This window comes from Rousettus aegyptiacus, unplaced genomic scaffold (assembly GCF_014176215.1).
Source record: "Rousettus aegyptiacus isolate mRouAeg1 unplaced genomic scaffold, mRouAeg1.p scaffold_m13_p_16, whole genome shotgun sequence".
Lineage (NCBI taxonomy): Eukaryota > Metazoa > Chordata > Mammalia > Chiroptera > Pteropodidae > Rousettus > Rousettus aegyptiacus.
The window spans coordinates 16,429,657-16,456,346 of NW_023416291.1; the positions used below are offsets into that span (position 1 = coordinate 16,429,657).

General features: G+C 34.3%; 1 protein-coding gene across 2 annotated transcripts in view; it reads right to left on the reverse strand.

Annotated features, from left to right (window-relative positions):
• NR3C2 (nuclear receptor subfamily 3 group C member 2) overlaps positions 1-26,690 on the reverse strand; it is a 746,291-nt gene that overhangs the window by 641,097 nt on the left and 78,504 nt on the right. The window lies entirely within an intron of this gene.

Sequence of the window (26,690 nt, forward strand, 5' to 3'; positions counted from 1 at the left end):
ATATCTTCAGTTGCTTGAGGATACTACCAATTCTCTGAACTGATTTTTCCTCTGGGTAAAATCTTTCTAATTCCTTGCTTTCAGATCCTTTCAGAGGCCTTTATAATAAATTCAGAACAGGGCACAATAGATGATATGAAGATAGAACCAGTATAGAATAAAAGAGGATTTAATTTGGGCAACATATTTTTTTATATGTAAACTCAGATAGTAGTGTGTGTGTGTGTGTGTATGCACGCGCGCGCACGTGCACACACATGTACACACATGTGCCGGTGCCTAAATTATTATGGGGATCAAATAAAAAATGATAGTAAAGATTTCTAGCAACTAGATCACCCATCCTGCACTAGAATAATGAACACTTGGAACTCAACATGGAACTTTACACTCTTTGTTTAAGTTTATACACACCAGCTTCACCAATTGGTATAATTTTTAATTGTTTCCATCAGTTGATGCTTGAGTCTTCTCTTTGCCCCCACTTTCTGACATCACTACATTTCACAGAATTTTTTTTCTACACTGTCATCCAAGTAATTGATACAACCATCAAACTAGGCCCATGCTTGCAAGCCCTTCTGACTGGCTGTCACCTAGGAATGCCTGAATCATCTGAACCTGACAAAAAAATGAGAGCGCCTGAGACCTCTGCCTCTGTTTCCAGACATCATTTTCACCACCGTCTTCTGATGATCTTTAGCTTTTTATTTTGTTTTTAAAGTCATATCTGAATGTTAGGCTCAAGATTCAGAAGACAATGATAATTTCAATCACATCCACAGTAACTAATAAAAAGCAAATGAATGACTAAAATGAAAGGGACTGTTTCTGACTGCTAATTTTCTTTTTAAATCCAGAAAGACAGCTTTAATACTTCCTGAGTGCCTCTTCTTTGACAAGCAGAATCATAGATATGTTCACATAAGTTATCTCTAAAGTATATGAAAGACATTCTGGTCATCTATTATTTAAACAAACTGTTTTGTTTGAACATACTAATTAGAAAGATGAAAGATAGATCAAAAATATTTGCCACAAGTAGAATGAAATTTGATTCCCTTTTTGAACGTTTCAAATAATCTGATTTATAGTTTAAGTAAATTTTTATTTATATAAATGCTTATATATGATGAGTACTCTGTAACATTAGATGACAAAAGTGAGTTAAAAAAAAAAAAAAAACCAAAAACAACTTATTTCCTGTTTTTCACCCTGACCAGAAGATCAGGTACCGAAATAAAACTACAATCTATCTTATAATTGTTGTTAACTGGCTAGAATCAGCATATATCAGAGGTTAAAGGCTTATAAACAATTTTAAGAGTAAAGAGTTTCAGGTTACATCATGAATTCTTAGGTGCATACCCACAATGCCTACCCACACCTCAGACCATGAGAGAACTTTTTCTTGTTAGATAGGTTCTCTAGCTAAAAATAGTAAGGCATGGTAGACAGAATGCTTGCTTCTCTGAGTCAGGGGAGCTAAATTTTGGTATTACCTTCCAACGGAGAATGTGTTAGATTCTTTAAAATAGACCAAGCAGGAAGGACAGGTAAGTTAGGTCTAACAGGAAAAACTTTCTGGGCCCAAGACCTGATATCTAATATATATATATAATCTCTATTAGTTTCCTAGGGCTATCATAACTATTATAAATGTTCTGTTAAAACAACAGAAATTTATTCTCTCACAGTTCTGGATGCTAACAGTCCAAAACCAAAGTGCTAGCAGGGCCATGCCTCCTCTGAAGCCCTAGGAAAGACAACTTCCTGGCCTTTCCCTGTTTCTGTTGGTCCTAAGCATTACCTGGCTTACAGTTAAGCTATATCACTCTACTCTCTGCCTGCCTCTGCCTTCACATAACCTTTTCCTCTGTCTCTATATATCCTTTTCTATCTCTTATAAAAACATTCTCCTTGGATTTAGGCCCCACCCTAATCAAGTTTATTCTCATGTAAATTTTTTCCTTTGGAAAGACCCTATTTCCAAATAAAGTTATATCCTTAGGTTCCAAGTAAATATGAATTTTGAGGGACACTATTCAGCCCACTATAATATCTAAAGATACACGAAAACTCTTTCAGTTTAGGCCTGTTTCAAGTCATTGATTGATCCATTGATTCATTCATTCAACAAAGATTTATTGAAAACCTGTTACATGCCGGGCACAGTGCTAGATATGAGAATCCAGTCCACAAACAGATATAAATCATATCTTTATGAATCTTACAATCTAGAAACATCCAAAGGGGTCCACTCAGGTGGATGGGACCCAGCTGCATATGTTCCTAAAGGGTGATCTCAAAATTTCCTTGATTGTGCATATTTTTCAGCATAAACTTTTCTAATATGAATTTCTATACTTATTTAGTAAATTATTTATGAATTACTTTCCTGGTGCATATCTATAAAAAACACAAGCCAAATACAAATTAAACAGAATAAGTATAATAAAAACAAATAGAAATAAAAGTTTTCATATTGTCTTTGAATCTCAGTTGGTTATTTTATGCAAGTTATCCTGTTATGTAGGAATGTGGTCTGCCCAGGTGTTATTTTCCAAGCCTTGGGAACAGTGTCATAGCTCTAGATGTTTCTGCTGTTTGGAGCAACACCCCAACCAGAAATGGGGTACAGGGGCGGGCCATAGCTACTGGGATATTGGATTAATAGGTGAATTCCAGGTGTCAGCATTTCCCCTCAATCCTTAAAGGCAGACTGAGACTCATGAAGGACTCAAATGCACAGAAGGAATGGTATAAAAATAAGGAAAGACAGGATTTAATAATCACTGAAAGGGTTGGACAAAGTCTGAAGATGACGGATCTGCAAGTACTTGGGGCCCACACTAGGCAAGGGGTACTTGGATTCTGGACATAGCTCTAAATATACTGTCTATCTCAGTCAACAATTGCTCAGGATTTGGGTGAGGCTGAATCTGAAGAGTAAAGGCCTCTGTGTTTGAAACTAAAACAAGGATATGCCTCTGACTAGCTTTATGACTTTATAAGAGAAATTTAGTATCAGAAGCATTGCTTACTCTAGTAAAATTAAAGTAATAACACTTAGACTACTTGAAATCAGGGTCTGGATCAGGAAATCTTTTGGTATCTCCTCCAGAAATAAGAGATCACTGTGAGATTCCAGTGCTTTCCCAATCAGTTAAATATTTGCTACAGAAGAGATTGTGACTCTTCTAATGAATACAGATAAAATCTCAAACTCGAAATAGGAGGAGCATTTTAAAGTAAATCTATTAATTTATGGACTCAGGAGTATCATGAAGAACATTAAATGGTACACATTGTCCTAAAAAGGTATGGTTGGTTCGTAAATGAATATTGTTGAAGGAACTTTACAGAATAAACAAAGATGTAAATGTTGCCTTCACTCACTTTGTGCTGTTTGCATGCGATGCTGGGACAGTCCAATGTATTCAGAGGGAAAAGTAGGTTTGCTTAGAAATAAAAATAATCAATAAATGTTTATTTAAAACAGGTAATGGAAGAATGCTTAGAGGTTAGAAAAAATTAATTCTCATCTATTATTATTGTTGCTGCACATTTCAATATACCTTTGAAGGTATTTTCTGCGCATTTTAACGATTGTGTCAATCTTTTAGAAACTATTGACAGAAATACGACCATAACATCATATTGACATTTCTGGGGCTTACTTCGGATAAGAAGAGAAATATCTAAATACTTCTGAATAACTGCACTTAATACAAATTACAGGTTCACTCATGTTGACTGAACAATGTATTGCATGTTAGAAAGTCTAGTTCTACCCTGCCACTCATTCGACTCCATCTTCTATTTTTCAGGTATAGTTCCTCCCTGAGTGTCTTTTTCCTTTAAGTTCCCTGGTATAAACATTCTCAAATTCTGTGAGTTACTAGTACTTGCTCAGTACTTACTAGTACTTGATCCTACAAGTCTAAGTTTCTCAAGGGCAGGGGTAATGTCTTATTAATCTTTGAATTAATAAATTAGGGACAAAACAGAATTTGAATGAATTACACAGTCCATTTATAAAATGTAAACCAACAGTAAACAATTGGACGAAGAGCTGATAAAAATCTAGTTAGGCCCAGTGAAGGCAGGAGAGGTCAGGGAATTTTAAGAAAAAAATATAGGGCTCGATGTGAGCTTTGAAGAAGGAAAGAATTTGGATGGACACAAGGATAAAGATAAGATGTCCTTATTAAGAGAACCCAGTAGTTGGCACTATAGGTGTCTAGAATTCTTGGTGAGGAATTTTCTCACATATGAAAATATTTTTTATTTATTCACTAATTCATTTAGCAAATGTTCATTAAATGGCTACTATATTTTTTTCCAGGAGTTGGAGATATAGCAATAAACAAAACAAAAAAAAATTATTAGAGAAGTATTAAACCTATTAGTAGATAGAGCAGATATTTTTAAATGGTGATACATTGATATTGTTTTTTTTATATACATAATTTGGAATAGTTTTTTGGTAACACAGATTTCTCATATAGGCTCTGCCAGATAATCTTACTGTCTAAATGCTTAATGACTGCATCACACTATAATAGATTTTTAACAGTTATGGAATAATAAAAATTATTATAGATTTTTAACAGTTATGGAATAATAAAAATTAAGAATATGCATTGTTGTAGGTATATTTATTTCCCACCTCACCCCCCATCTCTTGGAAAATATGAGTTAAACAGGGCATATAGCAAGTAGGAAAGGTGTTCAATTTGAGATTTATGTAAAGGTTTAAAGACAAAACGAAATCTTTCTAGAGAATGCTAAATAAGTTTTGATTCATTTCAGTCTCCCATAAATATATTTTTGCCCAGTCTGTTAGTGTATTAGTAGAGTAAGATCAAATATATCTCCTTGACTTAATCAGTATCCCCTGCCATATCTTATCTAGATTGTAGTCTATTCAAGGGCAGAACTCATATGAACTCTGGAAATGTTTCCTCAACTTTTCCTGATCATTATGCAAATTATTTCCATCATTTTATCATTTTATTTTCAATTAGCAAACTATCCAGAGCCATCTACACACTTGAAAAGTATCTTCCTATAGTCCTAATTGTTTATAAAAGTGCTAAACAAAGTCTGTTTTCTAGGGCATAAATTGGGTGAAAGACTATTTATCTAATCATAGGATTGACATTTACTTTAACCTTAGAAAAGATAATTACAGGATGATGCTTGTATCTATGTTTTATACTCTGCCTTTGTTACAAAATAACAAATTAACAAGGCAAATTAATTGACAATATCAAATCAGTCCATATTTTAGTTGTCATTTGTAATGTGTAACATGCTTTTATAAAAAAATTATAAAATATACTAAAGAAAAATTGAACTATCATAGAATCCAAACAACAAAGATAATCAGGTTATTATTTTAATGTATTTCTTTCTAGTCTCCTGACGCAGCTTTGACATGAAAGAAAAAAAATAGCTATAAGTATTCCTATAGCATTTTCTAGATTGATTACAAATGGTACTTTTACTCCAATAAGTTATTTTAAACATTCTACCTTTTTATCATGGTTCTCACTAAGAGATGTTTCTGGTTTATAGCAACTGAGATCATCACTTCAAACTCTGCTCTGGGAAGATCCATAATTCAATGAAGGACAAATTCCTGAAACTTATAGAAAATAACAAGAAGAAAAGGAGAAGGTATGTAATCCAACATGAGAGTTAAAATGACCTAAGATGCTCCTACGATTGTATTTAGCATATGTGATTTTGATGTGTAAGGGATGCCAGGAAAAACAGGACTTCAACTTCTTTTAGGTTAATTTCCCCAAATTTCAGTCCTTAAGTTTCAGGTTGTCATTTTGGGAAATACTGTCTTCTTTTCTCTTTAAGGTACTCTTGATAATTTCTTTTGATCTGATTCACTTGAAAACATTTAAGGGAATGTTTGTATAGTGGGAGAATATAAAATATTGCTTTTTATTGATCCTATGTACTCTGAAGTGTGGGCTCAATTCTCTTGGTTTAGGATTCTATCAGTTGACACTCATCTTCTGCACTGCGTAGAACCTAGTGATGTTCACAGAAAATGGAGGTGTGATCACTGTTTATCCAACAGGCCTCAGGTCCTATGGCCATCTCTGACAGGTTATGTATATTATGGTCTCCGTCTCTATACCTGAAGATTTTCTAAAGATCTGTGATTTATCTCTATCTAGTCTATTAATCCATCTAGCATGCTTGTATGCATTTTCTGATGTTAGAACTGTAATTATTAGCTTATGTGGTAGATTGTATGCAAAGAAAGTCACATTATTCATTTCATTCTTATAAGTACTCCCATTTGCAATCTGGCTTAGTTTTCTCTCCCATCATAATGTGGAATTCATTTCTCCACCCCTTGAAAATGGGCTTTGTCATGTGATTTGCTTTGGCCAATAGGATATTAGCAAAGTTACACAAACAATGGCTTGAAAAGTATTTGCTCACTAGTGCTTGTCTTCTTTCTCTGTGCTGGGAAAACTGTTGCCATGTGAACAAGCTGGATTTGCTTTTTTGAGGAGAGACAATGTAGAGAAAGGCCCAACTATCCCAGGCCAGCTTACTCCTGGTCATCTAAAGGAAACCATCCCAGTCTCTCCAGCCCCCAGTGAGCCCATCCAGACCAAAAGAACTGCTATCAACCCACAGAATCGTAGTTGAATAAATGCTTGTTTTCTTCCAACCAGTTTCTTATGGGACTAGTTTATTATGCAGTAAAATTGAACTAATATAGAAAGTGGTACCAGAAGTGATTAATTGCTGTAAAAAAATTCAAAATATATAGCAATAGCTTTGGGATCACACAACAAATGGAGGATAAAAAAGTAGTGAAAAAACTGCTGGCAAAGCCTAGAAAAAAAAGGCCAGAGAGCTGTGAGCAGAGGCTAAGAAAATGGTGAGGAAACAGCAATAGCTGGATAAAAAGATGGTGATCTATGTTATATAGCTGCAGAACAGTTGGCAAAACTCTCACAGTATAAAAACATGTACCCAATAAACTGTAGATAGACCAAAGATGATTTATGGCCAAATGGTTGAAATATCCATTGGCTTCTCTTAGCTGTACCTGATATAACACTGTGAGAAAAAGATGAGCTAAAGAAAGAATGATTTGGCAAGCAGAATTTAGAGATGTACAGGAAAGCCAAATTTTGGGGTTGGAAAATAAAACTGTTCTTCATCTCAAGTTTCTCCAGACAACAAAAGATTCTCAAAATAAGAAATGCTTCTTGGTAAAGGCTAAATCAAGGGTATGGCTATCAGATCCTTTTTAATGTCCTCTGGAAGATTTAAGGTGGTGCCTAGTAGACCCTTTCACTATAAGAAGGGCTTTAAGTAATTTTAAGGATACTTTCTCCTACCATACTGACATACTGCCTCAACAGAGATGTCCATTTCTAAAGAAATTGTGAATCTAGCTTTTAAGGCACACAGCTTTGGATAAAGAGAAGCCACACTCAAGGAACTGGACCTGAAGATTCTCATGTATATCTAGACTTGTTTAAATGAAGATCCTGTACTTCAAGCTTGACACCATAATGAGATATGACTTTTGGAGAAGAAAGGGAATGTATTTTGCAAGTGGGAGTAAAGTTTATTTTGTAGCCAGAAGCCAAACTGTGGCAGACTGTTTGCAGTGGTGGCCACAGTGATTTCTATTATCTTTATATAAACATCTCTTGTACTGTGACTTGGGCATTTTTACTTTGGGCAATGGAACATGAGGAAATGGAACAAGACTCTAGGTCCCTCAATGCTCATGCGTTAGGATTTGCTCTCTATGGCTAACATGTCATACATGAATAAGGATGTGACTGACAGTTCTGAACTAGCCTACTGGAGAGGCCACGTGAAGGAGAACCAGCAAGGAAAAACTAAAGATGGCCAGATTGATGAGGCCATCTTGACTATCAATCAATTGGAGAAGTGAGACACCAGCTTACTGTAGCCATATGACTGAGACCCAGAGAAGATCAGCAGAACTGTCCAACTGACCCCAGCCCAAATTGCTCATCTACTAAATCATAATCGATTAAATAATTACTGTTTTAAGCAGCTAAGTTTTGGAGTGTTTTCTTAGGCAGCGAAAGCTAATGACATAGATTTATTGTTTAAAATACAATTTAAAGTGGGAGAGCTCCATAAAATATTTTTTTAAATTAAATACTGTGACTTTTTAAATTATTTTTTATTTTTAATTTTATTTTTATTGTTGCCTTCATGTGCTTGGGTGCAACTCTTTACCTTGAATCTCACTCAAGTAGTTCCATTAAGACTCTACCTGCTTTCCTCTCTTTGTTTGAACACTTTGGTGTTCAATTTTGGATTCCCTTTTAGGTGCCCTGGTAATTAAGCAGTTTTGATTTGTTTAATTTTGTGTAAATTTGACCTGTCACATTTATAGGATTCCCACTCTTCTTCCTGGAAAATTCTTTTCCTCCCTAAAAAGATTACTTGCCTCATTCTCTCCTTTTTCTGAACAGCCTTCTTTCCTTTGCCATTTAGGCATTTAATGTTTATTTTCAAATGCCTGCTCATTTTGGGCTGAGGCAAACATTTTTCCTGAGTTTCCAATAAGCTGTTCTTAAAAAGTCTCCAGGCTTCTTCATGGTTATTTACTTTCAAAACTATTTCTTTCAGGTTTTTTTTTTTTTCCTCCAAGAAAAGCCCATTTTTGTCATTATTCCCTTTTCTAAAACTGAGTAACTTCATGACAAATATTTTTGGTTTCCCTTTCATGCCAGAATATTGGACTCATTTACATGGTAACTGCTGTTAAACAGGCACCCCTTGAGGGGCAATATCTCCCACAGGAACACCCTTATGGATGAACAAAGTCATCACTTCCCCTCTTCGGAGCTGGCTGAAAACCAGAACTTGGCTGTCTGCCTAAGGTGTATCCTCAAGCTAGTGGGAAGATTCAGAAAGAACTAAGGTAGAGTGGGCAAATGTTATTTTTATTATTTCTTTTGGCCCTTTTCTGATTAATTAGCTCTCTTGTCTGAGGATATACCCTGATAGCATTGATATCATAATTATTTGTAGAATTATTTTATTTTCCATACTAGAATTAAGATATTTGAGAATCAGGTCCAGGTTTCAGTCATTTTTGTATCTTTTGGAGTGAACCCAGGAGGTAAATTATAAATAGTTAAATAAAATAACAATTAACAAACTGATGAAATCAAACTATGAGCTGGGCTAAGAACTCCTTTGGTGGGAAAGAGGAAATGTTGCACCACATAAGTGGCCTTCCTGAATAAACTGTTGGTCTCTCCTACCTAGTCTTGCTCTCCTACTTTAATATGCCCCCCTTAAAGAAGAGAGACAGAGTTAAAGAAATAGAGACTTCATAGTAACAAATAACATTCTCTCTCCTCATTCCAGCCTGTCTACATGACAGAGTTATCATGTATTGCTCAAAGGAGTTTAGACTACTATACCTAGTTCTGCAGCTGATATTCCTAAAAAGGAGAAAGAAATTGGTAAAATGGCAAAGGCGTAGTTTTTGAATCTCTCAGACTACCCATTAAAATAAACAAAGCAATGACTATAGCAAAAGCAAAAACCTATATACATCCTCCCGAACCTCCAAATACGAGTAGTGACAAACCACCAACAATTTACAACATGTCAACATGTGGGATCCATATCTGTGTAAGATGAAGCAGAGGGAGGAGGACTGGGCTTCTGTTAGTTCTGAGAATGGTGCACAATGGGTTAATCTGAGCATAGTAGTCAAAAAAAAAGTTTTTTCTAGGATTCAATTAAAAAGTGAGTAAAATGGATTATATTGCTATAAATTCTACTGGTGATGGAGGCGTCTGGGCCTATAAACTCTCCAAATAATCAAGACAAAGCTGTCTTCCAAAACAAAGCCCTGCACTGAGGAGAAACTGCTAGGAGTGGAGTCAAAATTGAGTAGTACAGAGACAGTAGGGCCAAAAGACTAGACAGTCCAGATAAAGGTAAAAGAAGGGAAGAGGTATATCTCAAAAGGTATTAGGTCATATTATTATTTGTGTTTGATGACAACAGAAGAGGAAGCTCTGGAGTCATGAAACTAGAAGAGTTCTATGGCCCGCAACTCTTTTACAAAAACTTATTTAAAGGGATTACGGTTGGACCCAATATAGTGTACTACTAAGAGATAAAGAAGATAATATTCTTATAGAAAATGAATGCATGCAAAAATGGTGTGCTTGCACAATATTTGAAAATTGTATGCTAATGGTGGTAAGCAGAATGATAGACCTCTAAAGATATCTGCATCCTAATCAACTGAACTTCAATATGTTAGATGCATGGTAAAGAAGAATTACGGTTGCAGGTGGAATTAAGGCTGCTAATTAGATACAGCCTTAATAAAATACGGAGATTAGCCTGAATTACACTAGGTGGACCGAATGTGGTCACAGGGGTCCTCAAAATACAAGTTAGAGACTGAAGAGGAGGAACTGAAGAGATGGCTACATGAGAAAAACTCGGATAACCTCCAGAAACTGGAAAACGCAAGGACATAGATTCTGCAGAAGGAGCACAGCCTTATCGGGGCCTTATTTTGAGCCCCGTGAGATCAATTTTAGATTCCTGACTTCCATAACTATAAGACAATAAATATGTATTGTTTTGAGCCATTAAGTTTGTGGTACTTTGTTATAGCAGAATAGGAAGCTAATACATTAATATTTCAAGATTATCTAAAATAAAGGAAAAGATAGAAACTATGAAAAACAAAAATAAAAATTTTTGAAAATATAAGTGAATTAGAGAAAAGCAAAATTTAGAAGATTCGGAAAAGATAAATAATTAAAAAGTTATTTCATAAATAAATAATTCAGTACAAATAATACAACAACAAATAAAACTGTTGATAATTCCTTAATAGAAATGGAAGACAGAAATGGAGAAAAATAAAAAATAAATTAGGAGAGAGATTAAAAAGGAGCTCAAAGGAAAGTGACCTCAAGAGAGAGGTTCATAGAGAAGATTCAAAGTATTTATTATAGGAGATAGGAGATACATGAAAACCAAATCGATCAAACTAAAAATTTTTAAAGTTCTTGAAAGAGTAATTAAAATTTACTAAAATGTATACCACATGCCTGGGAAAATCTATACAGAAAGACATATATCGAGGTATAGTCCAGTAACAATATTGGGTTAAAACAAATCCCTTGGGCAATGGTAAAAAAAACAAAACAATTTGTAATGAAAGAAAATCACATTGTCATCAGAGTTTTCAACAGCAACACTTGCTTCCAGAGATCAATGGAGTAACATTTAAAGTACTCAAAAGAAAGAAAATGTGAGCCACATTTCCTCTGTAGGCAAATCAACTATCAACTTAAGACTGAGAAGAAATAGTTATGATCATGTAGTAATTTAGGAAATATTATTCCCATGAGCTCTGAGTAATTTGCTAAAGAATGAGCTTCAGTTAACCAGAAGATTGGAGAGACTTTGAAGCTAATAATGTAACACCTATTTTTTTCTGACAATGTAGATACGGAACAATGATCAAAATGCAGAGAGTATGGGGCATGTTTACAAAAAGAATATGCTTGCTGATTTCTTTAAAAGTATTAAGAGTGAAAGAATATTATTTTATATCAGAGACTGTGTGCAAGGGTAGGAGGAAAGATAAGGTGACTGGCTAATTTCAACATAGCTCAAGTAGGGAATCAATAAATTATAGTCAAAAATTAAATTATTAGAGGGTGCTATAAAAAGATATTAATATAAGTTTTTTAAAGTATTAGTATGTGTCTATGTGCATATATGTATATATACATTTATTTGTATGAAACAGAACTATATTGACATAATGATCATGTCAATAAATATAAATAAGCTTAACTCACCTCTATTGAAATAAAAGTTATTTAACAAATCAAAAATGAACATTATAAATCCTAGATATCTGAAAAAACAGAATTAATACCAAATGCATTAAGACATACAAAATGAGACTTTATAGCGCTGAAGACTACAATTCACCCAAGAACATGGTACCAACTTTCATTAAGCAGAATCTACATCAATAAGGAAAAACTTTAACACTCTTCTCTAAATCCAAGTCGAACCAAGAGGACAAGATATTGGTAACATTATAGTAAAGCACAACATATCAATAAAGTAGACCTTAGTGATATATATCAAAACTAATGCCAATAACAGCAGAGATGCTTTCTATCAAGAGCATACAGAACACTTATGAAAACTGACAATATAAATGTACAGAAAAAAAATCAATAAATCCCCAAAAATAGGAATAATATAAACAATAGTTTAGACTAAAATGAAAACTAAAAAATAACAAAATTAAAAACCAATAAATTAATAAATCTAAATGAAAATGAAAAGAAATTTAAAATTTCTTTAAAATTGTAATACAAAAACATGACCTATCTGAATCTGTGGTAAACTGAAGTTTTCAGACAAAAATTTATAAAATTTATTATTTATAAAAATCTGCACAGCTAAGGAAATCTTCATCAAAATGAAAAGGCATCCTACTAAATGGAAGAAAACAGCTGCAAATCATATATTTGATGAAGGGCTAATATCTAAAATATATAAAACTCATACAACTCAAAATAAACACACACACACACACACACACGCATGCACGCACAACCCAATTACAAAATGGGTAGATCCGAACAGACATTTTTCCAAAGAAGACATGCAGATATCCAACGAGTACATGAAAAGATGTTCAACATCATTAATAATCAGGAAAATGGAAACAAAAACCATAATAAGATATCACCTCACATCTCCTATAGTGACTATCATCAAAAAGACAAGAGATAAGTGTTGGCAAGGACTTGCGGAAAAGGGAGCCTGTGCACTGTTGGCGCAAATGTAAATTGGTGCTAGAACTACCATATGATTCAGCAATTCCACTTCTGGGTATTTATCTGAAGAAAACAAAACTAACAACAAAAAAAAATCTGCACCCCTTGTTCACTGAAGCATTCTTTACAATAGCCAAAATATGGAAACAATGTAAGTGTCCGTTGGTAAATGAATGGATAAAGAAATGATGATATATATATAGATATTTATCTGTATCTCCCTTTATCTACATATACATAAATATGTATATGCATACATACATATACACACAAAATAGAATATCACTCAACCATAAAAAAGAAGGAAATTTTGCCATTTGCGACAATTTTGATGGACCTCAAGGGCATTATGCTAATTGAGAAAAGTAAAGAATGATAAATAATGTATACTTCTTATATGTGGAATCTGAAAACAAAACAAATAAACAAACACACATAAAAAAACAAGCTTATTGATACAGAGAAGAGATTGGTGGTTACCAGAGGCAAGGGGTGGGTGATGGGAAGTGGGAGAAATAAATGCATGAAGGAAGTTAAAAGGCAAAAAAAAAAAAAAAAAAAAATTAACACAACTAAAATGGAAAATAAATAAATAAATATATATATATATATATAATCTATCTGAACAGAAATGTAAACAAATGTATTCATTCTCATCTCAAAATCTTAGAAAAATAAACACAAAGAAAAAAATAAAGGAATTAATAAAGATAAAAACAAAATCAATAAATTAACTGAAAAAATAGAACTTTTAAATAAAACTAAGTGCTAGGTCTTAAAAAAATTCAACAACACAAGCAAACAATTATGTAACTTAAGAACAAAAGGGAGAAAGCACAAACAAGCGAAATCCAAAATGACAAGGAAGAAATAGCCACAAAAGAAGAAATTTAAAATAAGAGCTAAAAGAAACTATTTTGCATTTCTTTATGGAAATAAATTTTAAAACTTTGAGCTGGGTTCTGTAAACTATAAGCTATGAGCCAAATCTGGCCAGCTGCCTCTTTTTGGAAGTAAAGTTTTATTGGAACACACCCATTTTTTAAAATTCATTTTATATGGCTGCTTTTGCTAAAATGGCAGAGTTGAGTAGTTTTGACAAAGACCTTATGGTTTGCAAAATCAAAATATTTACTATCATACCCTTTTCAGAAAAAGTTTTGTGACTTCAACCTAGGGAAATAGATAATTCCCTTTTTGGAAAAGTAACTTCAAAATTAACTTCATTTGAAACAGAATGTTACTGATTACCACAGGAAAAACACAATTAAAAAGTTACTTCACAAAAAGTGCCCTCCTTTTCTCCCTACTGAGAGACACCAGTGGGCCGGGGTTGTCGACAGAGAGGATTCACAACTGCCCAGCCCATATAGCCTGTCTGCATTCCTGAGAGTCCTTTTCCCTACAGAAAGACATCAGGTAACTGGTCAGCACCATAAGGCAAATTCACCACCACAGGCAGCTTGATGTGTAGAGCCTCTTTATCTTTGTGGGGTGGAGACTCCCCCGATTTAGTGGCATCAGGTGACCCAGAACTTGAAAGTTCCTTCTGTCTCTTCAAGCAGCACCAAGACTAGTAGCACCCTCATAACACTAAATAAACCAATCAGATCAAGATAGCATTGCAAAGACTCTGAAAATTGTCATTGCAACCACAATCTACAAAAGTATGAGAAATGCTAGTAATTAAGATAGTGGTTAGAATCAATGATATAACAGATTTATTGAAGATCTAAGAGAATTTTGGACACTCTATGCAAATGACTGTGGCCTTTGGTTATGCTCAATGCACAGAAGACAGGAATAATTTATTTCTTTCACTTGGCACTTAGTACTGAGTGTTTGATGGTATGGTATTTGTCTCTGTAATTCTCCACTATGTATCTGCATCGATTTTCTGTGGCTGCTGTAACAAATTACCATCAATTTAGTGGTTTAACAAAAATTTATTCTATCACAGTTCTCAAGGCCATAAGTCTGAAACCAAGGTAGGCAAGTACGCACTACCTTCAAGGGTTTTAGGGAAGAGTTGTTTCTCGCTTTTTCTAGCTTCTTGTGGCCCCAAGTATTCCCTGGTTTGTGACTGAGCTGCATCACTCCAATCTCTGCCTACCTCTGCTTTCACATGACCTTCGTCTTTCTTTGTGTAGCCCTTTCTGTCTCTTATAAAGACAGTTTCACTGAATTTAGGGCCCACCCTAATCCAGTATGATCTTATTTCAATTCTTGCCTTAAGTACCTCTTCAAAGACTATTTCTAAATAAAGCCACACTTTAAGGTTCCAAGTCTATGTGAAGTTTGGGGGACGCTATTCGATCTACTATAATATCTAAAAATGCATAGTAATCATTTTGATTTGACTTCCTTGGCTTGTGGTTGCATCACTTCAATCTCTGCTTCCATTTTTACACCACCATCCTTCTCTGTCTTCATATTCTCTGTGTGCTTGTCCCACAAATCACCTTGCCTCCTTCATAAAAGATTACATGTGATAGTATTTAGGGCTCACAAAGGTAATTCCGAATAAACTCATTCTCTCAAGAATCTTAATCACATCTTTTGACATATAAGGCAATATTTATAAATTCCAGGGATTAGAATGTAAATGTGTATTTGGAAGGGCAACCATTCGGCTCACTAAACCATCTGAAGAAAACAGTCTTGTCAGCAGTACTTAATGAAAAGCTGAGGTGAACACTTGTGAAAACTCAAAATCAGAGGTCTCAGCTTCAGAACAGATAACAAGGTGTCAGAGTTTTTGAACTACCAGAACAATATTTGTTACCTGCCACACAAGGCTTTACAATCTTGGATTCAGAAAATGTTGCTGTTTTAAATTTTCATCGCCATGGTCAAGGTCCCCTGATAATGCTACAACAAAGAACTGAATTCTAAGAACAGGGCTTCGTTATCTTTGTTTGGCTACTTGACTTCAAGGTGACCCTAGTCTGAGGACCACATTCCTGATTCATCTGGATGCATATAGTGCTATTTAGCTGAGTGGCCCTGACATATTTATTTTATATTACTTTTAATTATAAAGGTAACAAACACATGCTTGTTAAAATCTTAAATGATTGGAACATATACAAGTAAAAAGTGAAAATTCTTTATCTCTTCTAATTCCTTTTCTTAACCTATCACCACTACATTAGTCTTTAGGGTAGCCATTATAACCAATCTGGGTTTTGTCTTTCCATACCTTTTCAGGTATATGTATGTGTGTGTCTGTATACACACACACACATGTATACACACATATATATACACACACATATATATAACCAAAATAGACTTCTACCATACATATTACTACACAACTTTTTTCGGCTTTAATTTCTTTAACCTTGATTAATAACTCTGTTTCATTTTCTAGGAAAAAAGATACATTATTCTGAAAACTAAATTACTACTTCTGATATCACCAATCTATTATAGCAATTCATGTGAGAAATGACAGGGGATCGTGTTAGCAATAGAGCTTGGAGAATTGGGCAAATAATGGAGGTTTAGATACTTACTGAGATCTAAACACCCAACAACAATATTCTTTGAAACCCATTTAGAAACTGGGAATTGAGTAAGTGATTCATACAGGGCTATCAGCTTAACTGGTTTCTATTTACTACAGAGGAAGCCAAGTACATTTCCTTGCCTTCATCTACTTTACTTTTCATTTAAAGTGCTCTATAATAACTGCTAAGATAAATTTGAAAGTCTTCTCAATCCTATTAAATAGGTCTAGCTCTGTTATCACATGTATATTATTTAAATAAGAAATTTCACCGACAGTGATTTCGTGTTTTTTCATGAAAAGGTTGTTTCACTATTACTGTATTTCAGCATCATCTCTATCATCGTTTTCAATAGCATATCCCTTAGTAAAGTCTATGATGTTTATGGCACTGTGTGAGGAGATAGAGAGATGTGAGGGAAAAAAAATCATTTTTTTCTTAAAAATCTGAAATTTGGGGTGGGTGATAGAATATATATAGTTCAAGCATCACAAATTGGTGAATTAATTTTTCATTCATCAAGTATTTTTTTTTAATACTTGCATGTTAAAAATATGTATCAGGCACTGTTGTATGCTCTAAGATAAAGTACTGAACCAAACAGACACAAATTTCTACCCTTATGAATTTTGTATTCTAGAGAGGAAGCAAGTCAATAAACAAGGAAAATATAAAGTATATTAGAAGATTATCAGCAAAATGGTGAAAAATAAAACAGATGACAAGGACCCAGTGTTGGAAGTTATATATGTGCAATTTTAATTTACATGGGCAGGATGGACCTCACTGAGAAGGTGATATTTGAGCAAAGACTTGAAGGAAGTATGGGAGTAAGCCATATCTGTATCTGGGGTAAAAATATTTCATGCAGAAGAGATGGAGAAGAATCTCAGAGGTGGGGCCATGCCTGATGGTTTCAAAGGGCAGCAAGATGGCCAATATGACCAAGCAGAGTGAACAAAGGGGCAGTAGAGAGACACAAGTAAGAGAGGTCTGAGGAGTCTAGTACCTTGGCTTTTTATTCTGTCAAATAGGAAGCTATTGGAAATTTCAAGCAGATGAGCTACATGCTGGGTTGTGAACAGACTCAAGTGTACTATGTGAAGCTGAGATATCAGTTAGGAGACTAATGCAATAATTCAAGAGAGGGATAATAGTGGCTTAGACCAGGGTGGTAGCAGTAGAGATAGTAAGAAGTCATCATAAAATGGATATTTCTTGAAGGTAGAGATAGCAGGATTTTCTGATAAATTAAGGATCAAGTGTGAAACAAATAGATCAGTCCAATTGTTACTACTCTGGACAACTGGAATAATGGACTTGCTATTAACTGCAATGCATCAAGGTTAGTATTTCAGTTTGGCACCAAACAAGCTTGAGATAGACATATACATGGGAGTACATATTCAGTGGTAACAAAGAAGTGGTTAAAACTTGGGCTTACATGGCATCATAAAGAATAGTACATTTCTGGAGAAATAATAAGACAAAGGAAAAAGAATGAGTTTTTAGGGTGGCAAATTGTGAGATGTTAAACATATAAGGGAACAAATAGAAGGTAAGGGCTAGTTAGCAAAATTTTTTTTGCAGATTTTCCTGGTGCTTTCTCTGGGTTGATGAGGGTCTAGAGTTATCTCTGATGATTAACTTCTGTCCTTCCTGACAGAGGGGGAATTTTTTTTTTTTTTTTTACAAATTTATGTTCTGTTTTCAGGCAAATAAAGAGAGAGAAGAGAGTTTTTTTTTTTTTTTTTTTTTTTTATCTGCTTCTTAATTGCTGTTAGCTCGAAAAAATCTTTATGCCAAAATGGTAAATTTTGGAGATGCATATTCTGCTATTATTCAAATACTTTTTGAAAAGCCATATTCTCTACAGTTCCCCACATTCAGCACTTATTATCTTTGTCTAGCTCCTACAGGTATGCAAGTTTGCAACTTGGTCAGGAAGCTCTATGCCATTGTAGATTTAGTATTTGCAGTTAGAGATTTTGTAAATAACACTGAAAGATATGTAGTCATTTGTAACTACACAGAAGCACTGTTGTTGACTTTTTAAAATATAAAATATTTTTTTTGTTTTAGTAAAAATTATAAAACTAAAATGTTTATGGTATACAATGTACAAAACATATAAAAGCAAAAAAAGGAAAATAAACATTAATTATAATTTATGAGATAATCCCCTGTTGACACTTGTGGATATGTTCTTAGCTTTTTCCCCAGTGAAACTACAGTATATTTAAGAAAAATGGGGCCATATTACAAATGTTGCATAATATACTCTTTTCATTCATCACAGCATAAAAGCATTCGAAATTACTAAATATTCTTATCATATCTTTTGTAGTGACCTAACATACAATTCTTATAAAGACATAAAGTTTCTTCATATAGATGAATCAATATTTAATTGATCGCCTGTTCAGATATTTATTTATTGCAAATAAAATAATGTGATAATAAACATCCTCATAGTAAATCTTTGCATGCATTTAATCATAAAAAGGATCATAGGTGCGTCAAGACTGGTGTGAAAAGTGTTACCTGGCCTGAAAAAGCCAGCTGACTTCCTCATGCAAAGCTCCATAAAGCTCTGATTCAGATTTTATTAAATTCTTATTCAATCTTCACCAAAAAGGGGGATGTTATAGAAGTTTTCTTTAAAAAAAAGGAAACTTTGGGATAGTTAGATGTGCACTGAAATAAAAACTCTCAGATGTTGGAAAACATCAATGATGCAGAGAAATGTGTTTTACATGTAACTTTTTCTAATCTTCCTTTAGAGTTTGTAGACAAATAGCACTATGTCTGAGCCCTCTCTCGTATCAAGTCCTTCGTGACAATTAATTTAGAAGTTTTCTCTTGCTGCCAAGTATTTAGACTCATTCTTTTCATTATTTAGGCTATTAGCACTTGTACAGACTACTGCATATTTTGGCTTAGCTTTTTAATGCAACTTCTCACATCTGTCAGTTGTCTAATTAAATAAGTTGATTACTTTGTCATTTCCGCTTTTCTCTATTTTGGCATAAATTCTCTTTCAACCATTCTAGAGGTCCCTTAATTAAGTTTTAGGCCCCTCCACACTAAACTCCACTGAATTATTGAACTTTGTTCACCAATTAATTTCATACAGTTAGTGCCTATCTTTTTATTTAAATTCATCCTGAGGCCCTTTATTCAAAAGCAGCAAAGATTCTAAAATAAAAAGCTTTTTCCTTTTGTCCACAGTTTCTTTCTCAACTTACCAAAGCACTTTTTATTTGCTATTTAATAACATTATAGGTAATAAAAAATTAACATTTAACATTATTAGTATGAATATTACTGTTCACCTTTATATTGTGCAATGCCAGTTTTAAAGGCAAATATAAGAACACTGAACTCATTTATGTGGAATCGCTAAAACTGCTCAATTCCTATTTTTTGGTTTGTATATGCATATGTATTTTATACTTACCAGAACAATAGAAATGCTGCATATAACTAACTCAACTAATCTTTTTTTCTCATTTTCTGATACGTTGATGTTCTACCAATATTCTACTTTGGATTACTTTGAGTAAGGAAGGCTGAAAGGAAAAGTATTGGTTATGTATCCCTTTCCTGGTTAAAGCCTTTTCAAATGACTTCTTGATTTTCGTGACACAAATAAATAAATAAATAAATAACTTCTGTTCTCATTCTAGATTCTCTCCCTATGATACTTCATTTCTCCTCAAAGCTACAATTACTGTTTCTAATCAGCAGGCTCTGTCGAGTCAAAGATCATGTCTGGTTCACTACTGCAGGTTTAGTTCCCAGCCCAGTACCTAGCTTGTAGAAGATACTCAATAAATATTTTTCACATTAACAAATGAACACTTATTTTTGTTTCAGGTACAATGCTTGGAATTTTACACATTTTACATCATTTAATCCTCAAATAACTATATGAGCAGATTCTATTATTATCTTAATTTTATGAAATCTAAGGCTTACAAAGCTTCAATTATTTGTATTCAGTCATACAGATTCTAAGTAGCAGAATCAGAATTTGAATCCAATTAGTTTATTCCCTCATTCTCTTTAAACGTAGTAAAGGAAGCAATTTAAAGCTAGATTTTAGAGGCGTGATAAAAACAAGAAGTTGAAATCTGAACTGGCATATGAAAAGAACCCTACATGGTTTATTTAAAAAAATAATTACAACTTCAAATAATAAAGAGATAAATATATGATCCCTGTGTTAATGGTCAATCCTCTTTACCAAGATATTGTGAATCACTTAGACAGGACTGGCAAAGGAAAGAGTATCTGCTAGACTCTGGAAAAGACCTTTTATTCTTCTGTCCTGCTATTTACTCATTCTTTTCTGGGTCTTTGATAAAATGTGTCCTAGTCTGAGCTACTTTCACCTTTTCATATTCCCTGGCTTATAGATCCACTGCTAAGAAGTCTAAGTAGCTATCAAAAATTTCCACAGAACCAGGCCTTACAGTACAGAGTTTTCATTAAAGAAAAGTCCTCCATTGGAAGCTATTTCTTCTACGGTCTGCACATGGAAGCAACAAGAGTGATTTCAAATATCTTAACTTTTTTCAAGAAGAATAAAACTTCTATTCAGAATGCCACCTCAGCAGAGCTTCCTGCATCATATAAAATATGAAAAATACCATTATTCTTCCAATACCTCCGAGGTTCCACTGTGCAAAAGCTTCTTTGTCAATAGCAGGGCTATTAAAGGTGTCACTAGCAGCTCTACTTCAGGTTTGTGCTTTAACCATTATATCACTTTTTTTTGGGGGGGGGAGGGCGAGGGTATTAGTGAATTTAACAATTATCTAAAAAAAATTTCTTTGGCTCTTTCAATTATTGATTATCGATACTTCCTCCCTTCCACCCTCCCCAAATAATTTTGATTGTCCAGGTTGCCTCATTTTTTCAGTCATTTCAAAGATCTAACAATCTGGAAAGTTAACAACAAAACCCATAATAATGTATAGAAGTTTTCCTTTGAGAATAAGTGTAGAAAAGAAAGATAGATAGATGGTAAAAAAAAAAAAAAAAAAAAAAAAAAGGAGGTGGGGAGTTAGAAATGTTAGGGAATAAGGTTGGCCACAATAAATATATACCCATGTATAGTTACTCACAAAATATGGTCTTAATATGAAAGGCAACAGACTCCTCATGAGTGGACTTGAGAGAAGGTGGTGATACAGTAGTTAAATGTTTTGCTAGCAGATTAAACTGGCTGAAGGACAGAGAGCTTAGAGGTTGGAGGCCAGAAAAAAAAATTGGGTGGCAGGAGCTAATATGAGGCAGAGATGAAAACAACATTCTTTTTAAATAAAAGTCCAATCATTTTATTTTTTATTTTTTTGAAATTTGAAATGTGGCAAGGCACATATTACTTTGACGTTTACACCTTCCATTGTTAATAATCCCATTTGTAGTTTATGAAACTAATAAATGGTTTCTGATCTGTCCTTTGAGTGCTGGCATTAACATATAGGGAAACAGTCAAGGCAAAACAAAAATACAAAGGAACTACTGTAAAAATGTTGTATTATTTGGATTCAATCACCACCAATCTTGCCAAATCCCTGCAGATTTCCATTGTCCTGCATAGCGAGAATAAAGGAAAATATGGGGGTAGCTGCCAAATTGTTTTAAGTTTAATGTTTTCCAATTTTTTTTTATGAAATGTCAGTAGTTTATTAAAACTCAGTTAAGGGTTTTATAGTATTTTTATTTTCCTCATATGTCTTTAAAAAATTCATAAATTTTCAACTCTGCCTTAGGTTTTTTTAGTCATCATTCTCAAGGAACTGATTTCATCTGTGAATGTCCTAAAACCCAAAAGAATGGAAAAGAACAAATACTGGTGTGAAAATGATGCTTTAAATGCATGGGTGCCAGACAGGAAAAGCACTTAGTCTTTTCCTATATTTGATCAATTGGCTTATCTAATCCATTTGACTATGGAAGGCTGGCCTGACATGACTTCATATTAGTTTAATAGGGATTAAGGTGGCATGAAGTGTATAACATTATGCATTTGCAAGTACAAACATCCTTAGAAATTCATTTGTCTTTGAGGGGAGGCTAGTTCAAACTCCAGCTATATTTACAAATAGATTCTAGCAGAACAGAGCAGTGTGGAGCCAGGGAAAGTAACTGTGCCTGCTTTTCCTTAAACCCACAGGGCCTTTGATTCCTGACCAAATAAAGCAGGCCTTTGGCGTTCAGCTCTCTTAGCTGGCACGATATCTGCATAATGTCTGCAGAATTTAGAATGGTCAGGAGGAGCAGGTCAAAGACAGCCAAATTATGATATCACACCCATTAAACCTCATCAATGGTGACATACAGAAAACACTCAGTGAATTGTTTTCATTAATTTACTCCTATTAAGAAATTCTAAGCAGTGTCTTCAATTCTTTGGCAGGTTTCAGATTCTGTTCTTTCCCCTTCATTCATTGTTTTTCCTTAAAAAAAATAAAAACAGGCTACCATGGGCAATGATTGACAGCAGCTGAAGAAACGTGGCTTGAGGAAATCTAGGATGCTTATATTTAGGTGGAATATTTTATAAATGTTTTATTTGCCTTTGAAAGAGCCAAAAACTTTTCAGAATCTTCTATTATGGGTTAGAATGAGAGTTGTTTCTGCAGAGAAGTTAAAGGAAACCTGACTGTGGAGAATTGTGTGTCTGTCTCTTCTCTAGGACATGGAGAGGAGCTCTGACATACCGCCTGATCAGACCCTAGAGTGGCCGTGGGTTGCAGTTATCAGACTTTTTCAGAAGGAGGAAATGAAGATGGTCAAGCTGTCAGTATAGACAGAAGATCAGGGAAGGGTAGGATATGAAATGGAACGCAGGCCCAACTTTTCTGTAGGTCGTACATGTTTCTAAAGCTGAAAATCTGGCTAACCTATAAAAACAACATCAGGAAGAAGTGACAGAAGTGAGCAGAAGCGATGGGAAACATTTCCTGGTACCCAGCTGACCCTGCTGGGAGTTTAGTATGTCATCCTCATGTGGGCAGATATTCAGAAGACTCAGCTGCCTTCTTTGCTTGTCTGGAGTGGAGCCTGGGAATCTTGACCTGAAAGCCTTACTCCGGGAGCAGAATTTATAAGCCATTACAGTGCTTGGTGGCAGAGAACTTCTGCATGTAGATACATAGTAAGAGAAGGAAAGTTCAAGAATGCTGAGACCAAGAGAGAAAAGAATGAGGAAAGAAGACTTATCAGGGCATATTTAAGATTAGAGTGAATAGAGAAAATGTTTTGAATATAAAAGAGAAGAGTAAAGATATTACATTGTTTCACAGGTCAACTTTAAAACAGCGAAAATATAATTTATGTATTACAAATGAATCCTTGTTCTTTTCTGCTTTTTCCTTGCAGTGTTAAATTTTATTTTAGATTGCACACTTTGAAAGTTCAAGTTCTTATAAATATTTTAATTATTTTATTTATAATAGAAACTAACCGAATTATGGGGCATTTGAGCTGGCTGGAAAAGTATTCCTTTACCATAACTTTGCTAGTCACTGGTATTCTTAAAGACTTCTATGTTAACTAAGCATGTCAGATGGACCCCTGTCAATGACTGACATTGACATACAATGTGGAACTCCAAGAACATAGTCACAAGGGCTTAGAACCTTAACAAAGGAAGCACCCAAAGGACAGATGAGAAAAACCAAAGACCTCAAAGCATGACTCAAAGAAGAAAATCAATCATGAAGACAGCAGCTCCTTCTTCTATTAGCAGTATCTTATTGACTTGACCAAATTTTGTCTGAGAAAGCAATCCTGCGCCAAGGTAATGACGCTCATCAAAATTCAGTGTGAATGACCCAAACTAGACTATATTCAGATTTCCTAAGGATATCAGAGTCTTGAATGTTTTTGGCATTACCATATGAAGACTTTAATGCATCCATGCTATTTCTATCTAGGCAGAGTCATGATATTCAGTAATAGCAGAGAAGGCCAAGAGATAAAGAAAGGACACAGATATGTAAAATAAAGCAATATGAACACACACAGATAAGTAAATGAGAGTAAGGCACCCTAGTAAGATGCCCTGATCAGGAGTCAGGGGACTTGAAGTCTAGAGCAGGCTTCATTGAAGGCTTCACTACTGACCAGCTATAGAAGAAGTGCTTGACTTCTAAGTCCTCTTTTAGATATGCATTTTAATGATTCTGATTCATCTTCCTAAGGAATAAAGTTTTGAGTCACAGAAGCACTAACAGCAGTAAAGAGTGAGTGAGTCTAATTGCTTTTAGTGCCGAAAAAGACCTGATATTCCAATTATTTTCTTCTGTGCATGCCATTTTTATTATATTAAAAGCTAAACTTGTTGCTTTATGATTTTTGAAAAGTTCAAATGTAAAATGATTATGCTGCTTAATTTTTTTTTCCAAGTATGAACGATAAATCCACTTCGTGGTGCCAGACCATATTATTTCTTCACTCTAGCCAGTTATATCTGTTGTTGAGGTTAGTTGCAGAGACTGTTTGATCTAATTTTGGTAGCATATTGAGATTTTTCTGTTCATGGCCTCTTCCTTAAACCAAAAAATAGAAAACCCACATAAGCTGTGTGAGATAATTTAACAATATTTTTGGTTTTAGTGTTTCTATTTTCTTCCTAGTGGTAGGGAAAAATAAACTAGAGAACTCTGGGTCAAAGGTCCTCGGATTTTCACAACTAATGGTTTGTTCTATTAACAATTAAGCACATTTAAGTAAAATAGAAAAAAAATGAAAATGAATTACAGGCTAAAAGCAAGCTCTTGGCTTTCAGGAGTCTCTCAGCTCATGATTCCAGGCAGTACTGAAATAGAACCAGTGGAAGAGACACTAAGTGTGAACTAGTATACACTGCAATTCTTGCCTCTCAAAGGAATGTAAAATGGTATTGCTCTTATTGATGTAAATATGCATAAAAACACAGAACACTTCACCTTTCAATACTTTTGGAAAGTTCTATACAATGACTGAACAGAGAATTTGATAAAAATGACAATTTTTCACCACTCTCCACAGAGAAGTGTAAAAATAAAAGCAATGTCCTTGTATACACGTGTGTATGACTATGTTTGTGTGTATTCACACAAATATGGGGAAGAAATGAGGGTATTCAGACTAAGATTCTCTTGATGTGAATCAGCAGACTAACATTTGCCCCTTCTAAATTGTATAAGGGCTTCCATTTCCAGAAGAAACAGAAGCAATGTCAAATGTTTGACAGTTTAGCTTTATAGGTTCTCCAGTCAATGTGGTCAGTCAAAAAAGGTCTCTCTCATCTCCAGATGAATTGTTCATGAGTCTTTCACTAGCTAAAAAGCTTTATTTAGTCAACACTCCTAATATACTGATTAGATGTGGTATCTGAAAATGGCATAACCTGTCACTTTGCCCTTTTGTGCATGTGGTTTTTCAATCTCTGATTTTTCTCATTCTTTCAAGATGAATCAAAAAGATATGAAAGAGAGCTAGTTGTGCTTATAAACTATTGCGGTCAAGTCCCAGACCCTCAGTTAGACATGTCAGAGCCTGTCGGAGCACTCAATAAAGATTGACTAATAGGCCGCTCTGGTTTTTCTGGGTGTTGGGTTCTTTCCCATCTCACTCTTTTATTATTTTCTTGGCAAGTCTAGTATTGTGAAGATCATGAGATGGAGGCAGAATGATGCATGATGTGAGGAAACTGGAACCTAATGTATTTACATGCCAATATATGTACCACACATTTCTAAAGCTGACAGGCTTAACTGAATAGCTTATCTTTCTAGGTCATAAAATATTCCTGTAATCCCTGGATATCTCCCCTTCCCTCCTCCCAAAGCAAGAATATCAGTGGAATTTAAAGGAATAAACTTCATAGTTGTATTCATTCTTATCAGATAAAATCATCTCAATGATGGCTTTTAACAAGACCTGGCACACTATAGGTAAAACATTAAATTATTTGGAACACACAATATGTAAATGAAATAAAACATTTTCTCTTTGAGGTATTTTGGAAACACACAACAACATAAACCAAAACAAAACATGTACCATAAATAATTCTACTATGCATACAACTTTCCTAGCTTTGGAAATGTCACCCTCATCTTTATCAGAAATATATTTATTCAATGAGAATAGTACGAGGATGGACATGGTGGCATGAGTCTGAATAGTCGACTCTGGTAGGCTGAAGAATAAATTACATGAGCGTTTTAATCGCTATTGACTTTGTACAAAACGAGTGACGAAAAGCTAGAAGAAAATATTT